The following is a 17,064-nucleotide window of genomic DNA, read 5'->3' as shown; positions in this document are numbered from 1 at the left end:
GACATGGAAAAAAAAATCCAACCCTTTAATTTCACAGCAGAGTTTAGATGACTAAAACCTTCAGAGTCACCCCCTGGCATGTTACAATCATCCACAGTGGTGTGGCAATAGCCCCAAATGTGTGTGTATTAATAGTTCTGCCTGGAAGGTTCTGAATAAATGTTTGCTATGGACCTACTTGTGCCTACCTACCAAGTTGAACATTAGGCCCATAAACACCTAAAAGATGTAAATTTTACCCGCCAGAAGTCATTACATTTACCTTCTTTCCAATGTAGTGCCTTCTAGGGGGTACTCATTCAATCTCTTTCCTTTCTCAGGGTGGGATATTGAGTTCTTTAACTCAGACATTCCATGTGTGAGCTACTCAAACCTGTAAAAGGTTTGAGTCAGAATTTGATTCATGATGTATTTCACCCAGAGAGTCTGAGTACACTCTGCAGAGCTAGTCATTAAAAAGTGATTGTCAGCCACAGACAAAGACTTGCAGACAGCTCTCATGTTTGTCTTTGGTCATCTCTTTCCCATCCGTCCTTTGATTTTTTTTCCATCTCTAAAGCAAACATCTCTGACTCCTTCAATATTCCTCAGGCAACAGGATCTCCCGGCCTTACCCTGCTGAGTAATCCTCCTAGATACAGTCAGTTTGACAACATTACTTTAAAGGATGGCCATACCCATTAGAGAGGCAGGATAGAGTCAAGGTTAGAACCAAGAACTCTGGAGCCAGGCTGAGGAGAGTTGAATCCTGACTCTCCTGCTAGTAAACCATAACCCACAGCAAACTATTCAGCCTTTTTGTGGTTTAGTTTCCTAATCCATCCAATGGAAATTAACAGTGTCTATTTCATAGGTTGGGGTGAGGATTGACTAAATTACTATGTGGTAGGCACATATAAAACACTCTGGCACATAGTAAGTGCTATAAAAATAAGTTTTGTTGTGGTTACTACAATTTGAACAAGATAATAAGAGGGGGCATCTGAAGCTCCCAATCACCCTGCTTCCTTTTCTCAGAGACAGCAGGGACCAGAAAAGCAGGCAAAAAAGAGCAGCTGGAGATACTGCTCAGAGCTTTCTGCTTTTATTTCTACATTAGACAGACTCATTCATGGGCAAAGGGATACTTAGCTCAGATGCCCTCCCTAAACTACTTCGCTTGCTCCAAAGTAGATAATGCCAGGCAATGTAGAAGAGCATTCACAACAGCCATTCAGCTAGAGAAAAGCCATTGAAGAATCAAAGCAACAAGTGGTTGGGAAATACAAGTCCCCACAGGACACAAAAGATGTGTTCTGAGGATGGAGCATAGTCATTCGCCCTCCTCCTCATCTTCTTGAACGCCCCTGTCCCTGATGAGTATCCCTGGGGGTGAGGAGGGGGGAAGTTATCCTAATGAAAAGTTGAGAGTAGTACCTACTGCTTGTCAATGAGAACAGCTAACTCACCTGCAAGGTAAGTCCTCCCCCATCTAGATAAAGGAGGCCCTGTCCAGTTACCTTTTAGAAAATTAAAAAGGAACTTTCACAACTACATGTCTTATTTTGGACATTCGTTGTAAGTTATCTGTCATCTAGATCACACATAAATATGCAATAAGTAGAGTTCCCACCCTCCATAAGAAGGTAGAGGTTGCACACTAGGACTCCAGTTCTTCCCAAATAGTGCCAAGCATTGCAGTGACTTCAGAGGACACACCAGTGTAAGGAGAGGGGTTGGTCTAATATTCATTTCAGCTATCAAGGCTCACATAATCCACAGCTTCAAATTTGGGGGAAAAATAGCTCCACTGAAAGGGACGCTCATTTACTGCTAGTGGAAAGTTTTGGAAAACTATATGGATATTTCTCAAAAAAAAAAAAAAAAAAAAAAAAGAAAAAGAAATTGAGCTCTCATCTTATCTGATACAATCATATCACTCCTAGGGATATAACCTAGGAACCCTAAAACACCATGCAGAAAAGCCCTCTGCCAGAATCTAGAAACAAACCAAGTACCTCAGAACAGATGAGTATATAAATAAACTGTGATAAGTTACACAATGGAATATTCTGCAGCTTTTGGGGGAAATGAAGTCATGAAATGTGCTTATACGTCAATGGTTAGGGAGAGTGTTATGTTTAGAGAAATGACTCAGAGAGAATGAGATAAACATAGAATAATCTCACACATTTGTGAAATACTAAAAAATAAAAGGTAGTATGGTAATACTATCCAGAGATAATAGAGATGAGGTCCAGGAGAACCAGTCCATAGGAAGTTTGGCACAAAGACTGGTGAGTATAGTTAGGGTAGAGAAGGGTCTACTATGACAATGATGGTTGGAACTGGTCACTCTGGACAAGGATTGGGTGCTGAAAGTGACATGCAGGGTATCCGCTTCATCAACAATAATGCAAATCACAATGTCAAAAAGGAAAGAAAGAGAGGAGGTTGTAAAAATGCCTACCCCAGAGGCAGGTTGGGGTTGGGAAAACTGGGGCCATTAGAGGCAGGAAAAGTATACTAGTGAAGAGTGGTGCACATGCTATGAAAGAAACTCAAACATGAACAATTTTGTAATCAAGTGCTTAAATAAAGTAAGTATATTAAAAAAGAGGAAAAATAGCTTCCCTACTTGCAGACTCAAGAAGATAAATGAATTCGCCAAAAGATTAACATATATAAATTAACATATATAAATCTCACCTTTGGTGATTCTAAAGAATTTCTCACCCCTAATTTGAATACCTTCCTTCCCTTGCATGCACCAAACTAAGGACCTTGATACTGATCATAAAAGTTGAAACACAGGCTTTTGATTTCTGGTTTCTAGTTATCTTCTAAATATCTTCTAATATCCTCTTCTAAATAGGGCATCCCACAAATGGATGCAGAACAATGTCATCTCACTGTTCATTTAAAAAGAAAAAAAGAATGATCTGGGAAGATAGTATAGAAAATGAGTCATATGATCATGTTTGGTCCCCCGTGCCTGCCAGGAGCTATTTCTGAGCAGACAGCCAGGAGTAACCCCTGAGCACTGCCGGGTGTGGACCCCCCAAAAAAAAATCTTTTGTGAATTAGAGGGCATGATCAATAAAGTAAAAAGAAAACCCACAAAATGGTAAAACTTACAAATCATATATCTGATTAGAGTCATATATAAACAACTCTAATAAAAATAAGTAAGTGAACACAAAAATAGGTAAGATATTTGAATAGACACTTCTCCAAAGAAGATATAAAAATAGCCATACACACAAAGAAAGATACTCAATATCATTAGTCAGTAAAACCACAAAAATAACAATCTCTGAAGGTATCTATAATCTAAACCACAATGAAATACCTTTTCATATTCAACAGAGTGACTATAGTAAAAAGCTAGACCATTAAAATGTAAATAAAGTAGAAGTCTCATGTACTTCTGGTAGAAAGTAAAAATAATGTCACCAACTTGGGAATAAAAGTCTGTCAGTTTCTCAAAAGTTCAAACATAGTTACCACAAAACATAGCAATTTCTTGTTATAAACCAAGAAAATTGAAAACATAAATCCAAACAAAAATTGGCACACGAATGTTCATTTTATGATAGTTCCTCAAAATGGAAGTAGTCCATTTGCCATCAGCTGATGAATGGATAAACAAAGAACTTATATTTCCATACAATGGAATATGGTTTGACCAAATAAATGAAATTAAATATTTATTCATGATATAATATGAATGAACCTTGAGTAAAATAAGGTTTGTTTTAGCTTACTAATGCTAAGGGCAAAAGCCACTCAAGACCACATGCTATGTAATTCCATTAAACAAAACTCCAGAACAAGCAAACTCAGGAAAATAGAAAGTAGATTAGTAGTTGCCTGGGCTAATTAATGAACATAGAGTCTCTTATTTGTGAGATGAAAACATTCCAGCATTGAAGAGTGCATTGAAGCTTGCACAACTCTATGAATGTACTAAAAGTCACTAGATTGAACACTTTAAGTACGTACATTTTAAATTATGTAAATTATACCAAAAGATGTTAAGGAACAAAATTAGGTGGCCAGTACACAACTTGTTGGACTTTAAAATGATTAACTGTCTCTCCCATTGTACTGCTGATCAAACCTAGACCTGAAAAGGAAGCAAACCAATGTTTGTTGATCAGCAATTATGTTTTGAACAGGGCATTTTCATATGCAATATGTGGTTTTTTGGGAACAAAAGTAATTCAATGAAAAACATATGTAAAACAAAAAGATGGCCTGGACACAGTACAAGTTCAATAGTAACAACAATTTGTTAAACGCTCAACAAAACATTTAACAAATTAGGGGGAAATTATTGAGCAGTTAAGAAAATAGAAAAAGACAAATAGAAAAAGAACCAGCTCACAAGTAGGCCTATTTACTATTATGCCATAGATTAATAAAGGGTATTATTAATTTTTGACAGTGTAACTGCTTTAGAATAAGAACAGTTGGCATTAGATATGCCACAAAAGGCTGCAGGATTCCAAAAGCGGGGCACCATCTACTAAGACATACAGAACTGGCTTTGTCTGGGGGCAACCAACAGAGTTATTGATGGCTGGAGGCACTGAACACTCCAGCTTATAGAAGCAGGGTGGAGCTCATGCTTCAAGTCCAGAATTCTCTGCACATCCTCAGAGACCATATCGCTGCCCTAGGTAAGGCTGATCCAAGAAGACAAATCGCTCCAGAACACTTTTAGGTTTGCCTCCAGCCTGCCAGTGTTTAATGGGCCAAGGTCAACAAAGACTCGAAGTTTGTGCAAAGTGTGGCAATGTCTTTCAGTGCTTGCTAGGAGATCCAAGATGGTGAGCCAAGGTTGCTTCCAAAGCAATCTAGCCCTAAGCAATCTAAACTCAGGCCTGCAGAGCTGACTTGAGGAGTCAATTCTGTACTCTCCAGGGTAGAAGAAAGGGAACATAAAGAGGAACATCAAGCATGCATCTGAATGCATGTCAAGATCTAAACTGAGGCACTCAAGAAATAAAATTCCCTTCATGTTTCAAGGAACACAGAAGAACAACAGAAATGCTGGCAAAGGAGCTCACAGATTCTGCCCAAAACCCACAGAACTTTTTCTTTACACTTGCAATGTTAAAACAAAAGCATAATCAAGAAAAAAATTACAACTTCCCAGGACCACCCTATATTCAAACATTGGCATCTGGAAACAAACAAACAAGCAAACAAAACATGAAGTGTCTGTGTGCTCTGGTGAAAGAAGCCATCTGGAACAAGTGAGAATGGGCAAGTATTAAAATTGTTCCTGGAACACAGAGCCCAAGTTGGAGACTGTTAATACTTTTTTTATGTAAAAGGAATAGTAAGAAGGTTTTGTATTCTATAGTATCTATTAGAATTTGAATAACACATCTGCATAAAAAAATTAAGCAGTTTGAGAATGTACTTAATAACAGCCACCCTATTAACATTTGTTTAATGCGATGGAAAGTGCCTTAAAAGAGCCTGGAGCCAGGAATAACCCCTGAGCACTGCCGGGTGTGACCCAAAAACCACACACACACAAAAAGAGTGCATGTCTTACGTATGGCATCCCTTTACTAACAGTAGTGCAAACCGCAGAGTCAAAAGAAAGAGTAAGAGAGAGAGAAAAAGAGAGTGAGAGTGAGAGAGGTAAAATGCTTGCTCCAGAGGCAGGTTGGGGAAAATGGGGGGAATAGAAGAAGGCATTAGGAGGGTTAAAGGGAAACTGGGGACATTTGTGGCAGAAAATGTGCATTGCTAAGGGTTGTTATACATTGTATGACTGTAACTCAATCATGAATAACAGTGTGGAAAAAACTATTATGAACAACCTTGTAACCATGGTGTTTAAATTAGTTAATAAATGCGAAAAAAATGTAATTTTTAAAAGTGCATGTCATGCTGATCAGTGTTCAACTATTAGAAATTTAATCTCCAAATCTCCAGAATTCGTGGTATTTTCATATAACACAGTAGAGCCATTTTAAAAATGAGAAAGATAATTTTAATAAGAACTATATCTAACTAAATGACCTTAAATGGAAGCAAGTCCACACTACAATTTAAAACAAAATCTTAGAGCAATAATAAAGCAAGTGGGGCGCTTGCTGCCAGAAGAGATTTCTGAGTGCTAAAGCCAGAAGTAACTCCTAAGCATCAACAGGTATGGCCCAAAACAAAACAAAAAAAATTAGACATAGTTTTCTAAAACCAATATACATATGGTCAACAGGCACATTAAAAAAAGTCCACAGGGACCAGAGCAATACCACAGAGGGTAGGGCATTTGCCTTGCACAAGAATGAGCCAGGTTCAATGCCCAGCATCCCTAACCCTACCAGAAGTAATTTCTTAAAAAAATTTATTGATGGATTGATTGGTTTTGGGCCACACCCAGCAGTGCTCAAGGGTCATTTCTGGCTTCTGCACTCAGAAATGGCCCCTGGCAGGCTTGGGGGACCATATGGGATGCCAAGAATCAAACTGGGGGCCCGGAGAGATAGCACAGCGGTGTTTGCCTTGCAAGCAGCCGATCCAGGACCAAAGGTGGTTGGTTCGAATCCCGGTGTCCCATATGGTCCCCCGTGCCTGCCAGGAGCTATTTCTGAGCAGACAGCCAGGAGTAACCCCTGAGCACCGCCGGGTGTGGCCCAAAAACCAAAAAAAACCAAAAAAAAAAAAAAAAAAAAAATTGGTGCTTAAAAAAAAAAAAAAAGAATCAAACTGGACCCCTCCCGGGTCAACAGCATGCAAGGCAAATGCTCTATCACTGTGCTCTATCTCTCTGGCTCAGGAGTAATTTCTGAGTGCAAAGCTAGGAGTAACTCCTGAGCACTGCCAGGTGTGGCCCCAAAACTAAATCAAACAAAAAAAAATGTTCACAATGCAGAAAGGCATAGAAAAGTGTCTTATATTACTGCAGCACTATCACAATAGCCAGAATCTGAATCTAAAAAAAAAAAGCCAGGAAACAAGTGCCCAAGAACAGATAAGTGGATAAAGAAACTATGGTACAATGACATGATAAAATACCACACAGCCATTGAAAAATGAAGTCATGAAATTTGCTTAAACATGATTAGACATGGAGATTATTGTGCTGAATGAAATGAATCAGAGGGGGAGAGAGAGACATAGAATGATCACATTCATATACAGGATATTTTTAAAAAAGAAAACGGTGTGGGAATAATAACCAGAGGCCATAAAAACAAAGGCCAGGAGGAATGGCCCATGATTGGAAGTTTGCCACAAAGAACAGGGAGAAGTATAGTTAGGACAGAGAAAGGACCATTATGACAATAACAGTTAAAAATGACCACTTTGGACATGAACTGAGTCCTGAAAGGAGTAAAGTGATATGCATATCTTCTGTTTTGGGGTTTTTTGGGGGGGCACATTCAATGATGCTCAGGGGTTGCTTCTGGCTCAGGGGACCATATGGAACACCAGGAATCAAACCCAGGTCCATCCTGGGTCAGCTGCATGCAAGGCAAACACCCTATTACTGTGTTATTGCTCCGGCCCCATATGATACCTTTTCTTTTCTTTTCTTTTCTTTTCTTTTCTTTTCTTTTCTTTTCTTTTCTTTTTCTTTTTTTGGTTTTTGGGTCACACCTGGCAGCACTCAGGGGTTACTCCTGGCTCTATGCTCAGAAATCATTCCTGGCAGGCTTGGGAGACCATATGGGATGCTGGGATTCGAACCACTATCCTTCTGCATGCAAGGCAAATGCTCTACCTCCATGCCATCCCTCTGGCCCCTTATATGATACCTTTTCAATAACAGTATTGTAAACCACATGTCTAAAAGGAAAAAAGGGAGTATGAGATAATGAAAGAAGAAGAAAGAGGAGGAGAGGGAGGAAGAAAAGAAGGAGGAGGAGGAAGAGGAGAAGAAGAAGAGGAGGAGGAGGAGGAAGGAGGAGGAGGAGGAGAAGGAGAAGAAGAAGAAGAAGAAGAAGAAGAAGAAGAAGAAGAAGAAGAAGAAGAAGAAGAGGAGGAGGAGGAAGGAGGAGGAGAAGGAGAAGAAGAAGAAGAAGAAGAAGAAGAAGAAGAAGAAGAAGAAGAAGAAGAAGAAGAAGAAGAAGAAGAAGAAGAAGAAGAAGAAGGAGGAGGAGGAGGAGGAGGAGGAGGAGGAGGAGGAGGAGAAGGAGGAGAAGGAGGAGAAGAAGAAGAAGAAGAAGAAGAAGAAGAAGAAGAAGAAGAAGAAGAAGAAGAAGGAGGAGGAGGAGGAGGAGGAGGAGGAGGAGGAGGAGGAGGAGGAGGAGGAGGAGAGGGAGAAGGAATGTCTGTCATAGATTAGTGTCTGTCATAAGGAAACTGAACACTGGTGGCAAGAAGTGTTCACTAGTGAAGGGATGGGTGTTGGAACATGGTATGACTGAAACTCAGCCACCAATAACTTTTTAACTGTATCTCATGAGATTGAATTAAAAACATTAAGTTTTGTCCAGCATGATAACCACAGAAATATAATTCAAAACTGCAATAAAATATCCTCTTAAGCCTGTCAAAATGGTTATTATCCCAATAAAGCTTTGGTGAAGATGTGTGGGAAAGGGAACTTGTGCACGGCTGGCAGGAAAGTAAATTGACACAGTCACTATGGAGAAAACAGTTTCTCCGAGTTTCTCAAAAACATTAAAATTACCATATGACCCAACAATTCCACTTCTGGGTATTTATCCAAAGAAAATAAAATAAGCAACTCAAAAAGATATTTGTATCCCAAAATTCATTTATTGCTGCATTATTTGCAATAGTCAAAACATTGGACTTAAGTGTTTTAAATTAAGCTTAAATGTCCTTGGATGAGGAATGGACAAGGAAAAAGTGGCATATAATACACTATGGAATATTAATCATTGTAAGAAAGACAGATCTTCTGCCATTTTTAACAACATGGGCAGAACTTGAAGGCATCATGCTAATTGAAACAAATCAGGCAAAAAAGATAATATTGTAACATCTCTCTTATCTGGGAACTTAAATAAAATACAAGCTCTGAAATACAGAGAACTGATTGGTAGTTATAAAAGGCAGGAGGTAGGTGATAGGAGAAATGAATGAGGTCAAAATATAAAAAACTTCTGTTTGAATAATAAATTTTTCAAAAATAAGTCATGGAATATAATGAACATCCTGGTATAAGACTGGAGTACAATTTTGAAAGATACTAAAAGTTTCCATAAGATTAAAAAAAAAAAACTTGGGGCCGGAGCAATAGCACCAGCGATAGGGCATTTGCCTTGCATGCAGCCAATCTAGGATGGGCATTCCATATGGTCCCCCAAGCCAGGAGCGATTTCTGTGCACATAGCCAGGAGTAACCCCTAAGCGTCTCCAGGTGTGGCCCAAAAACCAAAAATCAACCCCTTACAAGTATATATGATGAATGTCAACTAGACTTATCATAGTAATAATTTTCCAGTATGTACAAATATGGAATCAGTACGCTACATACCTAAAATGTATCCATTTTATTTATAAAATTTATAAATTTATAAATTATCCATTTATTACCTAAAATGTAACCCAAAAGTGTTAATTTCTGTTATTATGCAAAAAAAGAGACTGCTGCTTTAAGTGATATAAGATTTTTGTCTTAAATAGTAAGTATACACAAATGGGAATATCTAGAGGATGATAGATTTAATTATTATTTTTTCTGAACATTGAATCACTGGCTTTACCCTTCCCCCTTATGCACCATTGCATTGTCAGGATTTTGTTTATAAAATATACATAACTTTTTTATTTAGCAAGAGAAAGCAAATATCTTTCTAATTGGATAAAGTCAGTAATATATTTAAAGGCATGAACATACATACACACATAAAGAAATGATGTCCCTAAAAGATACCAGAAATATGGTTATCTCATAATTTCAATCTCTCTCTTGTTGAATGCTTAAATTGCTTTTATTTGCTACTGTAAACAACTATAAGAAACTCCTTATAGCTAAACATTCACACATATTTTAAATTATTTTCTTAGAACAAATTCCTAAATATAGAACAGAAGGCTCAAAATTAAAGCACAAGGGCCAGAGAGTTCAGCAAGGAAGGCACTTGCCCTGTACAAGACTAACCTGGATTCAGTCCCCAGCATCCCAGACCCATATGGGCCATTGAGATCACCAGGAGTTATCCGTAAGCACAGAACCAGAACTAAGCCCTCAGCACCATCAGGGTGGTCCATAACAAGCAAACAAAAGAAGACAAATGCACAATTAGGGATGCCTTTTAACCCCATTGCAAAATTATCCTGGAACCAAGAGCTAGTGGAGCATACTAACCAGATTTGGGTTTGAATTCTGCCAACCATGGTAACCCTGAGCATCACTGGATGCAGCACTGGAGGTTCCTAAGCACTGCTGGGGTACCAGGGATTCCTGGAACTGCAAGGTTTGAGTGGCATCACATCCTTGGACCCTAGTACTGAATTGAGAGTCCAGTAGGCTTAGAATTGCCAGTGGGATCCTGGACCTCCTGAACACATCTTGGGACGCCAAAAACAAACAAAACTGAGTATCCGTTTGATTTCCTAACCACATATAGGAATCAACTGTTCTTTTAATCCAAATCTGAATATCGTTATATTTTTCCTGTTTTTTTTTTTTTTTTGGTGGGTCACACCTGGTAGTGCTCAGGAATCACTTCTGGCTCTGTGCTCAGAAATTGCTCCTGGCAGGCATGGGGGACCCTGGGATTTGAACCACTGTCTGTCCTGAATCAGCTGTGTGCAAGGCAAACACCCAACTGCTTTGCTATCTCTTCGGCCTCTGCTATATTTTTTCTAACTTGATAAACAGGTGATACAGTACTGATTAGCATTTTGGGGAGTCTTGGGGGGGGGCACACCTGGTGATGCTCAGGGGTTACTCCTGGCTATGCGCTCAAAAATTGCTCCTGGCTTGGGGCCCATATGGGATGCCAGGGGATCAAACCGCAGTTCATCCTAGGATAGTTTGGGCAAGGCCCCTGATTAGCATTTTTACTGAGTGTTTTATTACAGAAAATTTTAATTTGTATGTATTTCTTCAATAATCAACTCAGAATTCCAAGTTGTTTGTTTGTAAATGGGTATATGATAAACAACCAGTTATTCACATGTAGTCTCGTTAACTTTTTTTTTTTTTTTTTTGGTTTTTGGGCCACACCCGGCTGTGCTCAGAGGTTACTCCTGGCTGTCTGCTCAGAAATAGCTCCTGGCAGGCACAGGGGACCATATGGGACACCGGGATTCGAACCAGCCACCTTTGGTCCTGGATTGGCTGCTTGCAAGGCAAACGCCCCGCTGTGCTATCTCTCCGGGCCCACGTTAACTAATTATTTTATTATATGTTTTTAAAACTTTTCTACATGTAATCTCCTTGAGGGTATAGAGCATGATAGTTCTTAAATTTCTCCCCTCACAACCAGAACATAGTAAAACTCTAAAATGTTTGAGATAAAATAAAATACCATGCCTGGAGTTTTCTTTGAAGCCATCCAGTATAGAGTAGGAGATAAAAAACAGGGCAAAGAGAAATAGAATCAACCACATGTAAATCATTGTTGAAGTTGGGTAGTGAATACATGGAGTTCATTATGCTATGGCTTCTACCTTTTTTGTATATTTGAAATTTTTGTGCAATCAAAAAGCTAGGCTTTTGTTTGCTTTATTTTTTGTTTTGTTTTGTTGTGTTGTTTTGTTTTGGGGTTACATCCAGTGGTGTTCAAGGGTTACTCCTGGCTCTGTGTTCAGGAATCACTCCTGGTGGGCTCAGGTAACCAGATAGGATGCCAGAGATTGAACCAAGGTAAGCCATGTCCAAGGCAAACACTCCACCCCTATACTATCGCTCAGGCCCCTGTTTGCTTTATTTTTATTTTATTTTTGTTCTTTTGGCCACACCCAGCACTGTTCTATTTTACTCCTGGCTCTGATCTCAGAGATTACTCTTGGCATGGCTCCAAGGACTGTATAGGGTGTTGGATATTGAATCCAGCTCAGCTACATGCAAGGCAAATGCCCTGCCTATTGCACATCTCTCCGGCCCCTGCTTGTTTGTTTGGTCAATAGCATCAGAGAGGGAGTTCTAGAAAAACAATGGGAAATTTTCCTCAAATTTTCCTCCATGGGTGAGGAAAATTAACTGTATATGAATTATAGCCTCTTTGGTAATGTAAAAACACTATACAATAAATTCTTTCTAGTTTATTGACCATGAATCAGTTGTTCATGCCTGCAAAAATCAGTTTTCTGTTATAATTAGCAACTGCCTCAAAAGGTTCCATGAGGATTCATGGGTGTAAAACTCAGTGCCTAGCACCAAATAACACTCAATAGAGTGTTATTGTCATCATTAAGAGGTGTCCGCATTTGACAAGCTCCAGCAATATCTCCTAGTGGAAGTGATCCAATACCTTCCACAATAGCTAAGATCCCAGATTGGGCACCAGACGACTGCTTGGCAGCAGAATTGGTAGAACAGATGCCAGGAATTAAAGTCCTGAGACCCCAAAAAAGAGAACAGGCAAGACCCCAGTAAGAGACAAAGCTAACATATGCCCAAGAATGAGGCCCACATTCCAAGGATGCTATTGACAAGAGGGATGAAGTCCTTAGGCACTGCAACTTCTACCAAAGAAACTCCAGCCTTACCCTGGGAGCTTGGAAAAATCCAGTGTCTAGAATCACAATCCAAGAACTTGATTTAAGAGTCTGAGATATAGGGGCCGGGCGGTGGCGCTAAAGGTAAGGTGCCTGCCTTGCCTGCGCTAACCTTGGACGGACCGCGGTTCGATCCCCCGGTGTCCCATATGGTCCCCCAAGCCAGGAGCAACTTCTGAGCACATAGCCAGGAGTAACCCCTGAGCGTTACTGGGTGTGGCCCAAAAACCAAAAAAAAAAAAAAAAAAAAAAAAAGAGTCTGAGATATAAACTAGGTATCAAGGTTCTTTTTTAAAAAAAATCTAGGTCAGACCGATAGGACAGCAGATAGAGCATTTGTCTTACATGCGGCCAACCCATGTTTAACCCATAAAGGGGATCAACGAGCCCCATATGGTCCCCTGAGTCCTCCAGGAGTGAGCACACTCCCTGAGCACAGAGCCAAGAGTAAACTCTGAGCACCAGCAGGTATTGCCACTCCCCTCCAAAAAATCTAGTAGGATCAAACATGAACCACTCTTCTCTCTTGGGTTGGGAGGCAGCCAGGGTGGGAGGAAAGATGACAAGGGAAAACGAAGAAGATAAGAGAGACTATTGCACCACACATGAACTCTATTAAAGCCAATCCTGTCATGTGGTCCCAAGCTGGGTCCCACACCAAATCCACTCCCTCCATAAACTTCAAGAGATTGTTAAGTGTCATAATTCACAGGGGGAAATATGTTAATAATACCAGGATGTGTGTATATCAGTATTCTAAAGAATTTAAGCAAGATAGCTTATGCCTCGGTCTCGGTCTAGAAGGGGGGAAAAAAGGCCAATTAATGAAGGTTGGAGAAGGGAGAAAAGCATTTGTCTCATGGCCTTTTGGCAGCTTGTCAGTGTGACTACAGCACACTCAAGGAGACAGACTCACTTTGTGAAGTTATTGCAGTGTCTTTGATCAAGGGGAAAAGCACATCCATTTCAATCACTGTAACAGGGACAGGCTGCCGTCTGGCTGCCTGGCTGCCCACGGCGTTGAGCCAGCCTGCAGCCTACACACACATGGCAGTGCTTAGTGCATCAAACCAAGGAGGGGGCCCTTGATTGTCATCCAACTTTTGCTGAACTTCGGGGCCCTCTCATTTAGCAATTTGGCCCGGGCTAATCTGGGAACACCACCTGGCAAATACCACCTGGACCAGTCTGGCCTCGCCAAAACAAAAGCTGGCCAGAGGCTGTCCATCAAGTGACAGCAAGCACTTCAGAAGCAGAAGGGCAGGGTCAACTATTTTCATAAGTAACACATTTGGTATTAGGGGAGCCAGAGGAGGGGGATTAAAAAAAAAACAAACTCGTCTTCTGAGAGGATGGGGGAAGAGACCTTGGGACAGGGCGGAGAATGACTGAACCTCTGGGCCTAGGGGGTGTTGAAGTAGCATTACAAGGGTAAAGCAGTAATATAGAAACTGTGTAAACCACTTTTTTGGTGGAGAGAGGTGAAGTCACTGTCCATCAAAAGCACAAAAGGTAACAGCATTGAAGCAAAGGACCTGAACTACAATAATATTCTTTAAATGTTTTAAACAACATAACTAAAGATAGAGAGGAGGGTGTAAAGGGGCATTGGTGGAGAGATACTGACACTGGTGGTGAGATGGAGGTGGAAGAGTGTATGCCTGACATTCTATTATTGATAAGATTATAAATCATGGTGCTGAATAAAAATTGGGAGAATCATTTTATAACTTAAAAAATCTTTTAAAAGCATATGTAAGAACAGTTTTCACACTCAAGATCAGGATCTGCTCCTTTCTTACTATAAAAGTATAAACTAAAGATTAATATTAAAAATAATGTTACAACAGAGACTGTAAAAAATATAACTGTATGGGCACTACAGACAATGACCGGGATTGGACAAACTAGTTTGCCTGGAGCCTAGAAATGGTCTAATGTCAGGAAACGTCAAGGGTAGGGTCTCTTTGTACTTAGGCCAAAGTTTTTCCTTTCCATGATCCCCATACTTTGGTGGGCCCATGCAAACGATAATTGCCACACTAACATTATTTTTACAGTGCTCCTTTGACTCCAAACCTTTAAGAAACCACTAGTAAAAATATCTGGAACTACAAAAAAAAAAAAAAAGATTTACATTAGTGTTAACATATATGCTTTTAGTTACACTAGCATTCTGGGGGATAAAGGAGGGAGATAAGGGATATAAGTTTGGGAACAGGGATGAAGGGAGGACAACACTGCTGGTGGAAAGGCCCTCATTTAATGTCACCATGTACCTTAAATATCACTGTGTAAGATTTGCCGTTATATATTCTAATAAATGTCTGTCATAAAAAAATGTTTTATGCGGGACATTGGTGATGGAAATGTTGCACTGCTGAAGGGGGGTGTTCTTCTAATGACGGAAACCCAACTATAATCATGTTTGTAATCATGGTGCTTAAATAATGATATCCTTTTTTAAAAAATCTGAAAAAAATGTTTTTTTGGAATTTGGCTTTCTCTCTACTACCTACCTTCCCCACCTCAGCCCCAAACTCAACTAGAACAGTCTGATTCTCCTACCTATACATGAATTCTCAGCATTAATTTCAAATAAAGATGTAATATCATCTGCATTCTCCTCATTAGAATAAATAATACAAATTTATTCAGGAGCTCATTTATTTTCACACTTGAGGTTCAATAAAAACTTTTCTTTTTCTGACATCATCTTTTTCTGACATTTTGGTATGTCCTCAGTTGTAAAACCAGAGAGAAGATGCATTCATAATGATAATGTTATTATTAATAATGATAATAATGGAAATTTATTTATATTACTCTTAGATTTTACAAGTGTTTTATATTTGGTAACTCATTTAATCCTTACTATAGCATTAAGAGGTAAGTTACAATAGTGATCATTAATAGTAGTAGTAGTGATGATAGCAACATGCAATCACATGTAAAGTATAATTATAGTTAATTATACTCTATAACAATAGACAATGACCTCCTTTTTTTCACACAAGGGTACTGTGACCAAAGAAATCTGAAGCTTGGGGGCTGGAACTCTCATTCAACAGCCGAGTATCAGGATTGGCACTCTTGGGCCACTAACCACAGCACCAGATTACCTTCTTCCAGTCTGGTAGTAGACTGGAATTGCTAGTCTACAATAATTCCTTTTGAGTTATTAGAACAGCAGAATGGAGACCATTGAAGGGCTCTGGAGCCAGAAGGCTCTGAGTTTAAGCCCCATATATGCCACATCTTAATTTTTCTGTGGTTGCACTCTGTGTAAATGGGGACAATCATTCCTTATTCATTCACTGTGGGGGTCTAGTTGACAAAAAGAGCAAAATACCTCTAACAGACTGGTGGCCAGGGCTAGTGTAATCACAGTCTCTGATTCCTGCCTGGATACTCAAAACAGTAAGGAACTTCTAAAACTATGATGCCTAAAACATGATTTAAATTTCTAAAACATGATCTCTATTCCATGTTTTTTACTCCAATAGTCTGAAATTAGCAGCTGTGATACAGATAGTGTGTGTGTGTGTGTGTGTGTGTGTGTGTGTGTGTGTAGTATATAGTTAAGGCACTTGCTTTATGTGTCCAACTGTGGTTTGATCACCAGTTTTTTAAGCATCATCAGTGCTTGAGCACAGAGGAAGGAGTAGCCCCTGAGTGCTACCGAGTATAGCCCCAGTGAAATCACCCCAATCATATCAGCAATCCCCTATGTTCAGCACCAAAATAAGACTTGGTAGGCCAGAGTGGATAGAAGCCTACCAAAGTTTGATCCCTGTCATCACATATGGTCCCCTAAGCATCACCAGGAGTGATTCCTGAGTGCAGAGCCAGTAGTAACCTCTGAGCATTGCCAATGTGGCCCCCAAACAAAACAAACCCAAAAATAAGATCTGAAACTTCTAGACACAGGAGAGAGCATACTCTTCAGTTCAGATTTACAGGAAATGTTTTAGACCCCTGATGTTTCTGCCTCTAATTCTTAAATAGTGGAACTCCCCAAAAGTTATTCTAGTCCACAGAAGAAGTCATAGGATAGGGACCACAAGGCAAACTCACCCTTATCCAGACCCATGTCTACTCACTTTTATCCAAATAGCACTTCACCTAGTTGCCTCTCATCCCACGTTCAATTAAAAAGTTTCAGAAAGGAGGGGCCAGGAAGATAGCACAGTGGGTAGGACATTTGCCTTGTATGTGGCTGACTCAGATTAGATTCTTGGCATCCCATGTTTGTTCCCTAAGTCTTCCAGGAGTAATTTCTGAGTACAGAGCCAGGAATGCTATTGAGTATGGCCCAAACACGAAACAAAAGTTTCAGAAAGGAGGGCTCCCTTAGTGTTCCATGCTACCATGTTTTAGAAATAGTCTGGGTTCGCATCAACACAATGTCAC

General features: G+C 39.8%; 1 protein-coding gene across 1 annotated transcript in view; it reads right to left on the bottom strand.

Annotated features, from left to right (window-relative positions):
* The window catches only part of SMOC1 (SPARC related modular calcium binding 1), a 159,070-nt gene that overhangs the window by 63,910 nt on the left and 78,096 nt on the right, over window positions 1–17,064 (bottom strand). The gene's annotated exons all lie outside the window — the stretch shown is intronic.

This window comes from Suncus etruscus, chromosome 3 (assembly GCF_024139225.1).
Source record: "Suncus etruscus isolate mSunEtr1 chromosome 3, mSunEtr1.pri.cur, whole genome shotgun sequence".
Taxonomy (NCBI): Eukaryota; Metazoa; Chordata; class Mammalia; order Eulipotyphla; family Soricidae; genus Suncus; species Suncus etruscus.
The sequence above is the reverse complement of the archived record's forward strand: the minus strand, read 5'-3'. Positions and strand labels throughout refer to the sequence as shown.